Source organism: Heterodontus francisci, chromosome 17 (assembly GCF_036365525.1).
Source record: "Heterodontus francisci isolate sHetFra1 chromosome 17, sHetFra1.hap1, whole genome shotgun sequence".
Lineage (NCBI taxonomy): Eukaryota > Metazoa > Chordata > Chondrichthyes > Heterodontiformes > Heterodontidae > Heterodontus > Heterodontus francisci.
The window spans coordinates 84,603,670-84,616,305 of NC_090387.1; the positions used below are offsets into that span (position 1 = coordinate 84,603,670).

The 12,636-nt window shown below is 45.0% G+C and overlaps 1 protein-coding gene across 1 annotated transcript in view; it reads left to right on the forward strand.

The window, feature by feature from the left end:
* setd6 (SET domain containing 6, protein lysine methyltransferase) overlaps positions 1-12,636 on the forward strand; it is a 101,870-nt gene that overhangs the window by 27,783 nt on the left and 61,451 nt on the right. The window lies entirely within an intron of this gene.

Below are 12,636 nucleotides of genomic sequence, written 5' to 3' on the forward strand. Positions count from 1 at the left end.
AAACTGTTGTCAAGTGAGTCTGTAGCAGATTATATTCTTGAGTTAAAGAAAGTCACCCGCTACTGTGGGAAAGGTGCGAACTTCAAGATAAACATTAGAGACAATTTCCTAGGAGGCCCGGAGAACAATAAAATACAGAGCAAGGAAATAAGCTGATGTAGAGGGAGGCCTGTGAGGAGGCCACGGACATGGCAAGGTCCACTGGATTTCAGCAGGATCCAGGCCATGTTAGCCAAGTCCACAGTCTCAGAGTCAGAAGTTCAGATGTTATCGTTGCCACGGTAGCCACAAACCCAAGGCCTCCATTTCCAGTTAAAGTGCTATGCCTGTGGGAAAGTGAGTCATATCCAGATGGCATGCAGGAATAGAGGAAACAGTAATACTCCAGGTTACGGTCAAGCTCCAGGACACAGTCAAGCATCAGGTTGGGGTAGATCAAAAGCTAGATCAGAAGCCTGGAAGTCCTCGAATGCATGTGTGATAGATATGGAAACAGAAGTTGATGTTATCGAGTAGGGAGATCAAGCGTTGTACTCCATCAAAGAGCAAAAAAACAACACAACTGAGAGTAATAGGCCTGAAGATATCATTCCAGCACCTACAGTAGAAACAAAAGTAGAAGATTCACAACTTACTTTCATCAATGAGACTGATGCAGCAGTGTCTGTTGTCTCAGGAGAGTACAAGAAATCCCTAAGTCACTATATGCAAAACTGACTAGTTATTCTAATAATAGTATCCAGTGGTAGGTCAATTTTGTGCTAGAGTGGAATACGACAATGCATCCTATTACTTGCTATTAGTTGTAGTTGGGGGAGCAAAATCTCCCTGATGGGAAGGAATTGGCTTATGAAGATACAGTTAAATTGGGCTGAGTTATTTACAGTAGAGCTCAGTAAGAGTACGTCTGATATTGAGAAAGTGCTAGGACAGCACAAAGTGGTTTTTGAACAAGGAGAACCAAATGATAAAATTAGGCATCACAAGGCTGAAGTCAAGATAAAGGACAATGTACAGCTAACATTTTGCAAGGCTAGGCCAGTGCCTTATGCCCAGTTACTGGACCGCAAGACCAGCCCCCAGTCTCCTCGCCAGGGTCTTCCGGACTGGCCCCGGCGACCCCACCTCACCTACCTCTTCTCCGGGATTCCAGCGCTGGGGCCTGGTAGCAATTCCACTGGCTGAAGGACATAGCTGCCAAACTCAGCTGCTGATACTGCTGAGCCGCTGGCCCTGTGATTAAAAATTAAAATGTAAAAATTTGCGGACAACATCAAATTGGAGGGTGTAGTTAACACAGAGGAGGACCATGGCAAAATACACAGGAAGACATTAATAAACTTGCAGAATCTGTGTGTAATTGAAAAATGAATTTCAATATAGATCAGTGTGATTTGTGCTTTTTTGTAGCAAGAATAAGGAGGCCATATATTCTTTGAAAAGCAATTGTCTAAATGGGGTAGAGGAACAAAGGGATCTGGGAGTGCAGATACACATATTACTAAAAGTAGTGATGCAGTTTAATAAAGCCATAAACAAAGGCAACAGCATTGGGGATGAAGGATAGAATTGAAAAGCAGAAAAGTTATGTTAACTTTGTGCAGAATCTTGGTTAGACCATACTGTTATGAACAGTTCTGGTCTCCATATTATGAAAAGGATAAATGACTGATAGAGCTCTTTACAATTATGAAAGGGTTTGCTAAGGTAGACATAGAGAAGATGTTTCCACATGCAGGCGAGACCAGAATATAAGATAGCCACTAATAAATCCAGTAGGGAATTCAGGAGAAACTTCTTTATCCAGAGAGTAGTTAGAATGTGGAACTCGTTACCATAAGGAGTAGTTGAGGCGACTAGCGTAGATGAATTTAAGGGGAAGCTAGATGAATAAGTACATGAGGGAGAAAGGAATTGGAGAATATGTTGATGGGATTAGATAAAGAGGGAGGAGGTTTATGTGGAGCATAAATACAAGCAAGGACCTGTAGGGCCGAAAAGCCTCTTTCTGTGCTGTTAATAGCATGTAATAATTTGTAATCACACGATCGAATGATTGCTATAACTGAATGGTCACTGCCTATATCTTATTATAGATCTCATGTTTCTGTATGTAAACTTGTCTTTCTCATGGTGCAATCTGGTCATTGGGTTCCCACAAATAATCCAAATTGCTTTTGGAAAATACTTTCCACATGCCTTTTTTTCTCAGTAACTGACATTTCTAATATCCAAAATAAGTGTTTAAATAAACTGATTCAAAAAATTAATGTCATAATAATATGATAAAATTATGCCCTTTAATGCGACAGAGAATGGGGATAATTTTATTTTTTATTTAGAGATACAGCACTGAACCAGGCCCTTCGGCCCACCGAGTCTGTGCCGACCATCAACCACCCATTTATACTAATCTCACATTAATCCCATATTCCTACCACATCCCCACCTTCCCTCAATTCCCCTACCACCTACCTATACTAGGGGCAATTTATAATGGCCAATTTACCTATCAACCTGCAAGTCTTTGGCATGTGGGAGGAAACCGCCGCACCCGGCGGAAACCCACGCGGTCACAGGGAGAACTTGCAAACTCCGCACAGTCAGTACCCAGAATCGAACCCGGGTCACTGGAGCTGTGAGGCTGCGGTGCACAGTGGCACAGTGGTGAGCATAAAATTGCAAAGAGATATTGACAGACTAGGTGAGTGGGCAAAACTGTGGCAGATGGATTTCAATGTGGGCAAGTGTGAGGTTATCCATTTTGGACCAAAAAAGGATAGAGCTGGGTACTTTCTAAATGGGAAGAGGTTAAGTACAGTGGATGTCCAAAGAGACTTGGGAGTCCAGGTGCATAGTTCTTTAAAATGCCATGAGCAAGTGCAGAAAATAATCAAAAAGGCTAATGGAATGCTAGCCTTTATATCCAGAGAATTGGAGTATAAAGACACAGAGGTTATGCTACAGCTGTACAAAACCCTGGTTAGACCCCACCTGGAGTACTGTGAGCAGTTCTGGGCACCACACCTTAGGAAGGATATATTGGCCTTGGAGGGAGTGCAACATAAGTTTACAAGAATGATACCTGGACTACAGGGGTTAAGTTAAGAGGAGAGATTACACAAATTAGGCTTGTTTTCACTAGAATTTAGAAGGTTAAGGGGTGATCGAATTGAAGTCTTCAAGATATTAACAGGAAAAGACAGGCTAGATAAAGATAAACTATTTCCACTGGTTGGAGATTCTAAAACTAGGGGGCATAGTCTAAAAATTAGGACCAGACCGTTCAGGAGAGATGTTAGGAAGCACTTCTTCACGCAAAGGTTGGGAGAGGTTTGGAACTCTCTCCCACAAACAGCAGTTGAAGCTAGAACAGATGTTCATTTTAAATCTGAGATAGATAGATTTTTGTTAAGCAAAGATATTAAGAGATATGGGCCAAAGGCAGGTATATGGAGTTAGGTCGTGGATCAGCCATGATCTCATTGAATGGCGGGACAGGCTCGAGGGTTTGAATGGCCTACTCCTGTTCCTATCTTCCTATGTTCCTAATGCCCTCATTAAAATATTTATTTTTGACTCCCAAAAGCTTGGACGTAGATTTGTCTAGAATTGTGACATTTTGAGCTGAATTTGGATTGTGCAGTCTGAGCATGTGCAGTTCATAAACGTCAGTGAATTATCTAACTCACTTTGAGCAAACCTTGGAGAAATCTATTACTTTCTTCTGAAAAATCTTATGTCACTTTGTATTGGTTCCGGTTTCCTCCCACAGCCAAAGACTTGCAGGTTGATAGGTAAATTGGCCATTGTAAATTGCCCCTACTGTAGGTAGGTGGTACGAGAATGGTGGGGATGTGGTAGGGAATATGGGATTAATGTAGGATTAGTATAAATGGGTGGTTGTTGGTCAGCACAGACTCGGTGGGCCGAAGGGTCTGTTTCAGTGCTGTATCTCTAAATAAAATAAAAAAATAAATTCCTAAGGCCACATTTATAATGGGATTTGCTTCTGTAAACTCATCACTCTGATTATGCAATGTAGTCACAAAGTTCTCACTAATTGGTAAAAACACTTTCCGAAAATATTTTCCATCTGCCATTTTCTGCAATAACTGTAATTTCTATCACCAAAATACAGAAAATATTTAACAGTTAAATGATTAAATTTAGCCATTGAATTTTCCTTTGTGTTGTTAAATGTTATCATTAAAGTTTATACGTAAAGGCCTGAGCCTTTCTCAAAATATAACTAGTAGTTTGCTGAATGGTTAACTTTAGTAATGTTTACTTGCTATCCGTGTTTAGTATGAGGCTGTTTTCCATCTGTCTCTTCTGTTCACTGTTTACTGACAGACCAGTTTCACAATGATACCTGAAACTGAATGGATTCCCACATTAAAACCCCATTTAAGCATTTAGTATAGTCACCTCCCCTTTACTAAGCTGCCCAGTTTTAAAAGTTTATTCAAAGCAAAAATCTATTCTGTTGATAGAATCCAACAAAGAATGGTACAATTTAGTAGATTGCATTCAATAGTTTATCATTCAAGAAACTACATTCCATCACTGAGTTGCTCTAATTTGCATGTCTCCATCTTAGGTTTTACAAATATAGAGAGGGGAAATTTAAGGCTCTAGACAGGTACACCACTATTCCTGACCAAAATGGAGATCATTGGGTAATTCTCCAGTCAATTGTGCTTGGAGACCACACTACTGCAAATAATTAGTGTTGAGTTTATGCACATAATCTGTATTATGTAACTATCCTCCACTCACTGTATTTTTCCAGAGGAATAATTCTGCTTTTATCGCAAGACTGTGCTGTGGTTTTGGTCTGTTTGCTGTAGTTCGTAGAGAATCTGTGTAAGTAGACTCTGCTGGTTTGTCCTAAGTCCTATCCTGCCAGCCCAGCCTTCAATTCATTGGCTAACACAGTGATGTTAATAAATGCTCACTTTGAAATTTAATGAGGTGGCACCATGGTCTGGTTTTATTTGTTCGGTTTTAGTCGGTAGATGACAGCAGAAACTGATGTAAAAAAGAAAACGCGGGAGCAAAATTCGCCTGTAGCAGTAGTGTAGAGTGGGTGATGGCAAATCAGCAGATCCACCCAGTGGAGAAGAAAATGGCCTGGGGTCTAAAACAGGCTGCTGATTCCATCAGTTGTTTTGCACTCACAATGAAGACCAATTTCACCCTCCACATTTCCTTTCTCAGCCACTTTATTTTGCTGGGCTGAATTTTGTCATCCCGTCATGGGTCCTGGCAGCGGCCCCGGAAATGGGCGCCGTCACCATATGTGACGTGTGCTTCCGTCTGACTGCGATCACGTGGCAGCTGGCCACTTAACATCTTGGAGGCGTGGGGCCCGTCCTATTGCAGGATGGTGGCGTCCTATGACTGCAACGCAGGTGCTGGCACCATTTCTAAAGCCCTGCCAGCCCTGCTTGTACTGAGGTCTCTTGGTGAGGCATTGAGCCTGCAGTGCTGCTGGCCCCTCTGATGTTCTGTCTTACTGCTGGACCCCTCTGCACCACTGTTGCTCTTGTTGCTGTAGCTGGAACTCCTGGACCTTCCTGCACCACTGCTGCTGACCATCTGGAAGGAGTGGGAGCAAACTGGGATCATGTCTGAGGCAAGACACCAGGTGGCCCCATGGTTTAGTGATGCCTGCATGGAGATTCTCCTTCAGGCTGCAAAGGAAAGGCAGGAGGTCTTTTTTCCAAGGGATGGCAAGAAGAGATCTGCCTGCCTGACCTAGCAAGCCTGGCTGAAGATCACAGAGGAGGTCAGCAGCCATGGGGTCATCCCCCAGAGCTGGCTCAAGTGTCGCAGAGGATCAGTTACTCCTTCGCTCCGCCAAGGTGAGTCCTCCATACCTCTCTCTTCTCTGGGGCTTGCATGTGGCTATGCGGGAGGGAACGCAACATGGGGAGGGAGTGCCCACAAAGGCGGTGGCAATCAGGTTAGGCATCACCACATCCTGGCAGATGCATGGCTGCCTCTTGGCGACAGGCTGCCATCTTTCACAGCTTAGCCCCATTATGTCCCCCGAGAGCAGACGTGGGGAGAAGCCATTTAGGTGGTCTCATTAGGGGGTGAGGGGCTGCCAGTATCATTACTATTCTGTTGCTCTTCCCGTGAAGTCTATGTCCCTCTTTCCACTTGCAGGAGAAACGAGCCCATAACACCAGGGAGACGTCGAGGACTAACTGTGAGATCCCTGATAAACGTCCTCTGACGTCAGTTGAAAAGGAGGCTCTGGAGCTAGTGTGGCTGTGCAATTGCAGATGATGAGATTGAAGTGTCCGCACAAGAAAGTGAGGAGCCATTGTGTTCCCGTGTCCTGCACCACACTACTGGAGATCCACATTACGCGTGGTTGGCATGAGAAGATCTGAACAACCTAACCCACAAATGTTCGTGTTCTCTCATGCAGGTCATCGTCTGTAGGAAGCTCGTGCTGATGTTGTGATGAGGACAGCTGTGACCTCTGAGGAATAGGAGAAACAGTCAGAGTATGCACCGTTACATCATTCTCTTGCACCTTCCACCAGCGCAGATACTTTCACCTCAATGGGTATGTGCTCGGGCTTCGATTCAGGGTCACAGGCTGGTGAGAGCATCATACATGCACCTAAGCAGCTGACGGAGGCTGGGATAGCCAAGAACACTGACGGTCAGAGGACTGTGGGTGGCCAGACCCTTGCCGAGCCCCAGGCTGATGATCAGCCTCTGGTGTCGGCAGCACAGGGCATGCTGGAGTTGCAGAGAGCGGTAAGGCAACATCTAGTGGAGCTTCCAGAGGCCATGCACAGCCATGAGTGGACAATGGAGGAGTCCATCCATGCCACGAGTGCTTCCGTGTCTCAGGCCTATTAGCACATGGCTTCCTCCATCGAGAGATTGGCAACCCTCATGAAGGGTCAAATCCCACAGCTGCGCGCAGACCTGCACACCATCGCCTTGGCCATGGGCTCAATGCAGCAGTGGCAAGGTGAGAGAAGGACGAGGCGCATGGAGTCTTCTCCAGCTCCTCATCCTTCTCTGGTCAGCAGGGAGGTTCAAGTGAGACTTAAAAGGGAGGTGAAGACACTGCCCTCCACATCTGGGGGCTCCCCTCAGGGTGCTCTGAGTGTGGACAGCGGCTCCTCAGCCCCTCCACCAGTGAGCCCAGCTCCAGTAGCCGCAATGTCTGAGGAGTCTCCTGCACCTCTGCAGGAACCCCTCAGCCAGCTGGGATCCTCCAGGCCTCAGGCACCCAGAGGACAGCCACCAAAGTCATCCCAACTCAGCTGCCAGCGCAGGGATCACACCACGTAGAAGCACATAAAAACGTAAAAAGAAGAGCACCTAAGTGCACTCGGAGCTTCAATGGTGTAATAATTGAGGCTACCCTTGTTCTCTGTTGTATTGTTTTCTGCAGTTAGGGTCATAAATAGAGTTCACATTCATTGTTGTAAAATGCTCACTCTTTCATGCTTGATTTGGGAGATGCTGCCTTCACCCTTGCTCCCTCAATGGGCTGTCAGTGTAGGCACAGGCCACGTTTAGTAAGCGTCTCCAATGTGTCAGAGTGAAGCTGGGTGCTAGGCATGGAATTGAGATAGAAAAGAGGTGACAAGCTGAGTCCTTATTGAGTTCACTTTGAGAGGCCATTGTAGTGACAGGAAGTGGGTATGTATGAGATTGTCTTTTGCCTCCCTTGCATGTCTCTCAATGGCCTTGGCCTCCGGTGCAAGGAATCAATATCCAGTGGTCCCTGCTCGTTAGCCTCCTCCACATCCTCTTCATTGGATGAGGACTGGCAACCAATCGTGTCCTCTTCATGCAAGGCCTCCTGCTCTGCAGTGCTAGATTGTGCAGAGCACAGCAGAGCACCACGATACAAAGACCCTCGCTGGGGCATACTGCAGGGCTCCAGTGGATCAATCGAGACACTGGGATGTCATCTTCAACAGCCCAATGGCCTGCTTGGTGGTCACTCGGGTGGACCCGAGGCAGGTGTTGTACCTCTCCTCTGCTGCAGTGTGAAGGTTCCTCATAGGCGTCAGTAGCCATGTCTTCAATGGGTAGTCATTATCCCTGAGAATCCATCCCTGAAGGCGAGCAAGGGGCCTGAAAAGCTGTGGCACCTGGGACTGTCAAAGTATGGCTGCTTCCCGGGAAGCAGGCACACACCTCTAGGAAAAACTTTCAGTGGTCACAGACCAGTTGAACGTTGATGGAATGGAAGCCCTTCCTGTTGATAAAGGCCGCCGGTTGCTCCGTGGGAGCCTTGATGGCCACATGCTAATAAATCCAATAGAGAATTCAGGAGAAACTTCTTTACCCATAGAGTGGTTAGGACGTCGAATTCATTACCACGTGCTGTACTTGAGGAAAATTGTATCGAGGCATTTAAGAGGAAGCTAAATAAGCACACAAGGGAGAAAGGAGTATAAGAATAAACTGAGAGGGTTAGGTGAAGTAAGGTGGGAGGAGTATAAACACCAACATGGACCTGTTGGGCCGAATGGCCTGTTTCTTGTGCTGTAAATATGATGTAACTATATATGTAACTATGTAACTTTTGTGCAGTCAATGACACCTTGCACCTGGGGGATTCCAGCAATGGCTGCAAATCTGATGGTCCACTCCACCTGACTGTCTGGGTCGGTCAAGTACCATAATGCCAGCCCTTTTGAACAGGGCATTAGTCACCTCCTTGATGCAGCTGTCTGGGAGACCTCACACATGTCCCAGTGAATCCCTGGAAAGATCCAGATGCGTAGAAATTGAGTGCAATGCTGATCTTCAGGGCCGTGAGCATTGGGTTTCCACCAAAGTCCATGAGTCGCACCTTGTCCTGCAGCATGGTGTATAAGACGTTGATGGCCTCCCTGGAGAGCTGCAGTCTTCGCTGACACTGTTGCTAGGACATTTGGAGGTAGTTGAGTTAAGTCTGATACACTGTCTGGCGGGGGTGGGCCCTTCTTGGCGTGCCCAACTGCTGCCGCTCTCCTCTTGGAGCTACACAGGCGAGCCCAGCTACATCCTGGCCCTCCCTCCCTCTGAGCCACTGCTGCGCGGCACAGGGCTCCACAAAGATGGGGTGTTTGTGTCCCATGCCATCTGATCAGTACCCCTCCAGGGTGCTGTCCTTGTAGAGACGAACAGGCCTTGGGATCTTCCTGTTGCTACTCCCCTCAGAATTTGTGCTAATGCCCCTCAGTGCCCACCTTTGCAGAGTGCCCAGCACCCAATACTGTTCCCACCTGGCCCTTGCACCCAAAACTGTGCCCACCCAACCCTTACACCCTACAAAGAGCCTACCAGACCCTTGGATCAACTGATCCCCAGGTGCCGTTGACTAAATTTAAACCCACATAAAATTGTGATCACTTTAATGCAAATGTATTATAACTAGCTGTTCACCAATTTAAATTACAGTGCTGTTACATTGGGTGGCTTTCCCTCCATTGACAAAATCCAGAACTGACATCATGACATCGGATTTCCCGGTGAGCAAGTCCATCATGATTTTTCTGCCCCCACCCCATGCCTCCACTCCTGCTCTTGCTGGCTGGACAATATCCAGCCTGCTGTATACAATTTAAAATGTCCTTGAACACACTGTCGATCTTCAATTTCTAACATCACTTTTGATGTATTTTTGTGCTCTAATGGATATACGGCTAGTTACACAAATTTCCATAGTGACGTGTATATGTGTCCCTGGTACACATACTCTAACAATCTGTTACCAGATTTCTTCACATCAAAAGACTGACATTTATGTAGCACTTTTCTTGACCACAGGACACCACAAACTACTTGACAGCCAATGAAGTACTTTTGAAGTCTAGTCACTAATATAATACAGGAAATGGTGCAGCCAATATTCACACAGCAAGCTCCCACAAACCGCAATGCGATAATAACCAGATAATCTGTTGGTTAAAGATATTGACTGAGAGATAAAGATTGGTAAGTCCATATTGTGTCGTAAAGATAGGCCTTGGAGGGGGTACAGTACAGATTCACCAGAATGACAGTGGGGCTAAAAGGATTCAATTATGAAGACAGGTTGCATAGACTATGCTTGTATTCCCTTGAATATGGGAGATTAAGGGCTGATTTAATTGAGGTCTTTAAGATGATTAAAGATAGAGAGAAACTATTTTCTCTGGCGGGGGAGTTCAGAGCAAGGGACCATAACCTTAAAGTTTGAGCTTAGCCATTCAGTGGTGATGTCAGGCAGCACTTCTTCATACAAAGGGTAGTGGAAATCAGGAACTCTCTCCCCCAAAAACACTGTTGAGGCTGGGGGTCAATCGAAAATTTCAAAACTGAGATTGATAGATTTTTGTTAGCCAAGGGTTATGGAATCAAGATGGGTGGACGGAGTTAAGGTACAGATCAGTCATGATCAAACTGAATGGTGGAACAAGCTCGAAGGGCTGAGTGGCCTCCTCCTGTTCCCATGTTCCTAATCTGGAGCTCCAGCACATGAGTCCTCTCCAGCAGTAAATTAAACTCTTCCTTCATCACTGCTCACCCACCTGTGGTCCCCAACTGTCCCTGGTGATGTATCAGAGCACTTTGTCTTCGAAGGATGGCTGAGTTAAATGGTTCAGTCCAGTTTCAACAGTGGACACGAACCTGTGCTGGTCAGATTCATGGGGAGGTTATCAATTTGCTCACTGACTGATTGGCATGGCAACCAATACTAGATGTTTCACTGCTGCTAGGTTATGTTGCATGACATCACAATACTCATGTAAATGTCACTGTTTTATGATATCACTGATACTGCAGTGCCTAGCAACCAACATTTGAGACATTGACACACATATAGATGGATACTGACACACACGCATGCACAAACACTGACACATACAGATACAAAGACACACAAACACAAACACACATACATAGATGCAGATACAGAATGATACAAGCACAGAGATACACACAAAGATACAAACACACATAGATGCAGATACATACTGATACAAACACACACACAGATACACACACAAATATACAAATACACACATACATACACACACACAAACACATTGACACTAACACAAATGCATGCACACACAGATACAATTACATACTGCCACAAGCACATACAGGTGCAGATAAACACCTATACATAGTGCAGATGCACACTGACACACAGGTAGAAATACACACTGACACAAATAGATATAAGTACAGAATGACTGATCATTACAGAAACAAACTGACATAGATACAGCTACACATAACACACTATTACGGACAGATGGTAAGTGGTGTGGGTGGCTTCCACTTTTCACCTCCCAACTGACCACAGATAGTTAGTTAGTTAGAGATACAGCACTGAAACAGGCCCTTCAGCCCACCGAGTCTGTGCCGACCATCAACCACCCATTTATACTAATCCTACACTAATTCCATATTCCTACCATATCCCCACCTGTCACTATATTTCCCTACCACCTACCTATACTAGGGACAATTTATAATGGCCAATTTACCTATCAACCTGCAAGTCTTTGGCATGTGGGAGGAAACCGGAGCACCCGTAGGAAACCCACGCAGACACAGGGAGAACTTGCAAACTACACACAGACAGTACCCAGAATTGAACCCGGGTCGCTGGAGCTGTGAGGCTGCAGTGCTAACCACTGCGCCACTGTGTTTTGTTAAAAATGGTGTATTAGTCCCTGAGTGTTTTTCAGGTCAAACAAACAGATAAATGACAGGTTTTCTCATAGGTTAAAAAAATTAAAATAACTATTTATTTTTAAACAATCCCCGAAATGGTCACAATCTCACCCATGTATACATTCACGCACACATACATACACAAGAACAGATCAATAGAGAAAAATGGGTAGGATACAATTAAAGACCAAATTACTGTACAAGAGACCATTGCTTGAAGAACCTTCAGAGTTTCTTTTGGGAGGAAATTTTATAACAATGTTGCAGGCCTGAATGTTCCCCGTCTTGGAATTGCTGCAGTGTTGTAGTTTTCTCTCGCTAAAATTCAGCCCAAAGTTGTGATGTGAATCTGGTTTACTTTCACAGATGAAGAGTCTCAAAGTCACTTTGCAATTTCTCTGCTACAGTGGTTGTTCAAGTTGTTATTCAGCAGGGTTCTTCTGCTTAGCTGGACCATGTATCTCACAGCCTCTGGCTGGAACTGTCTTTCTGTGATCTTTGGTTGATCTCCCCTCTCTCTCTGGAAGGCTACCTTTTAAGCTAAAAATTCATCACATTTAAGTCTCTGTCAGGAGACCACACAATGGTCCAGGATATGTTGGCGTCTGGATGGGGACCGTTCTGTTACAATGGTGCTACTTCACACCTATTCATCTTAGTTTGGGCTGTGAAGTCAGTCTGTCTACAGAACCTCTGTTCGTTCATTCCTGTAGATAGGAGTCATCAGTATGTAATGGGCTCCTTTCAATTTCAATGAGTTCTCCCTAGAGCTAATTCAAATTAGGTTAACAAGTTTCATCCTCAACAGATGGATGTGTTTACTGACAGTGCAGGAGGGGTCACCTGACCTCTACTCTATTTTGTCTATGGTACAAATGTGTCCATTTTCTTGTGGTTCAGTTCATTTTTATTTCTTTTATTTCATAA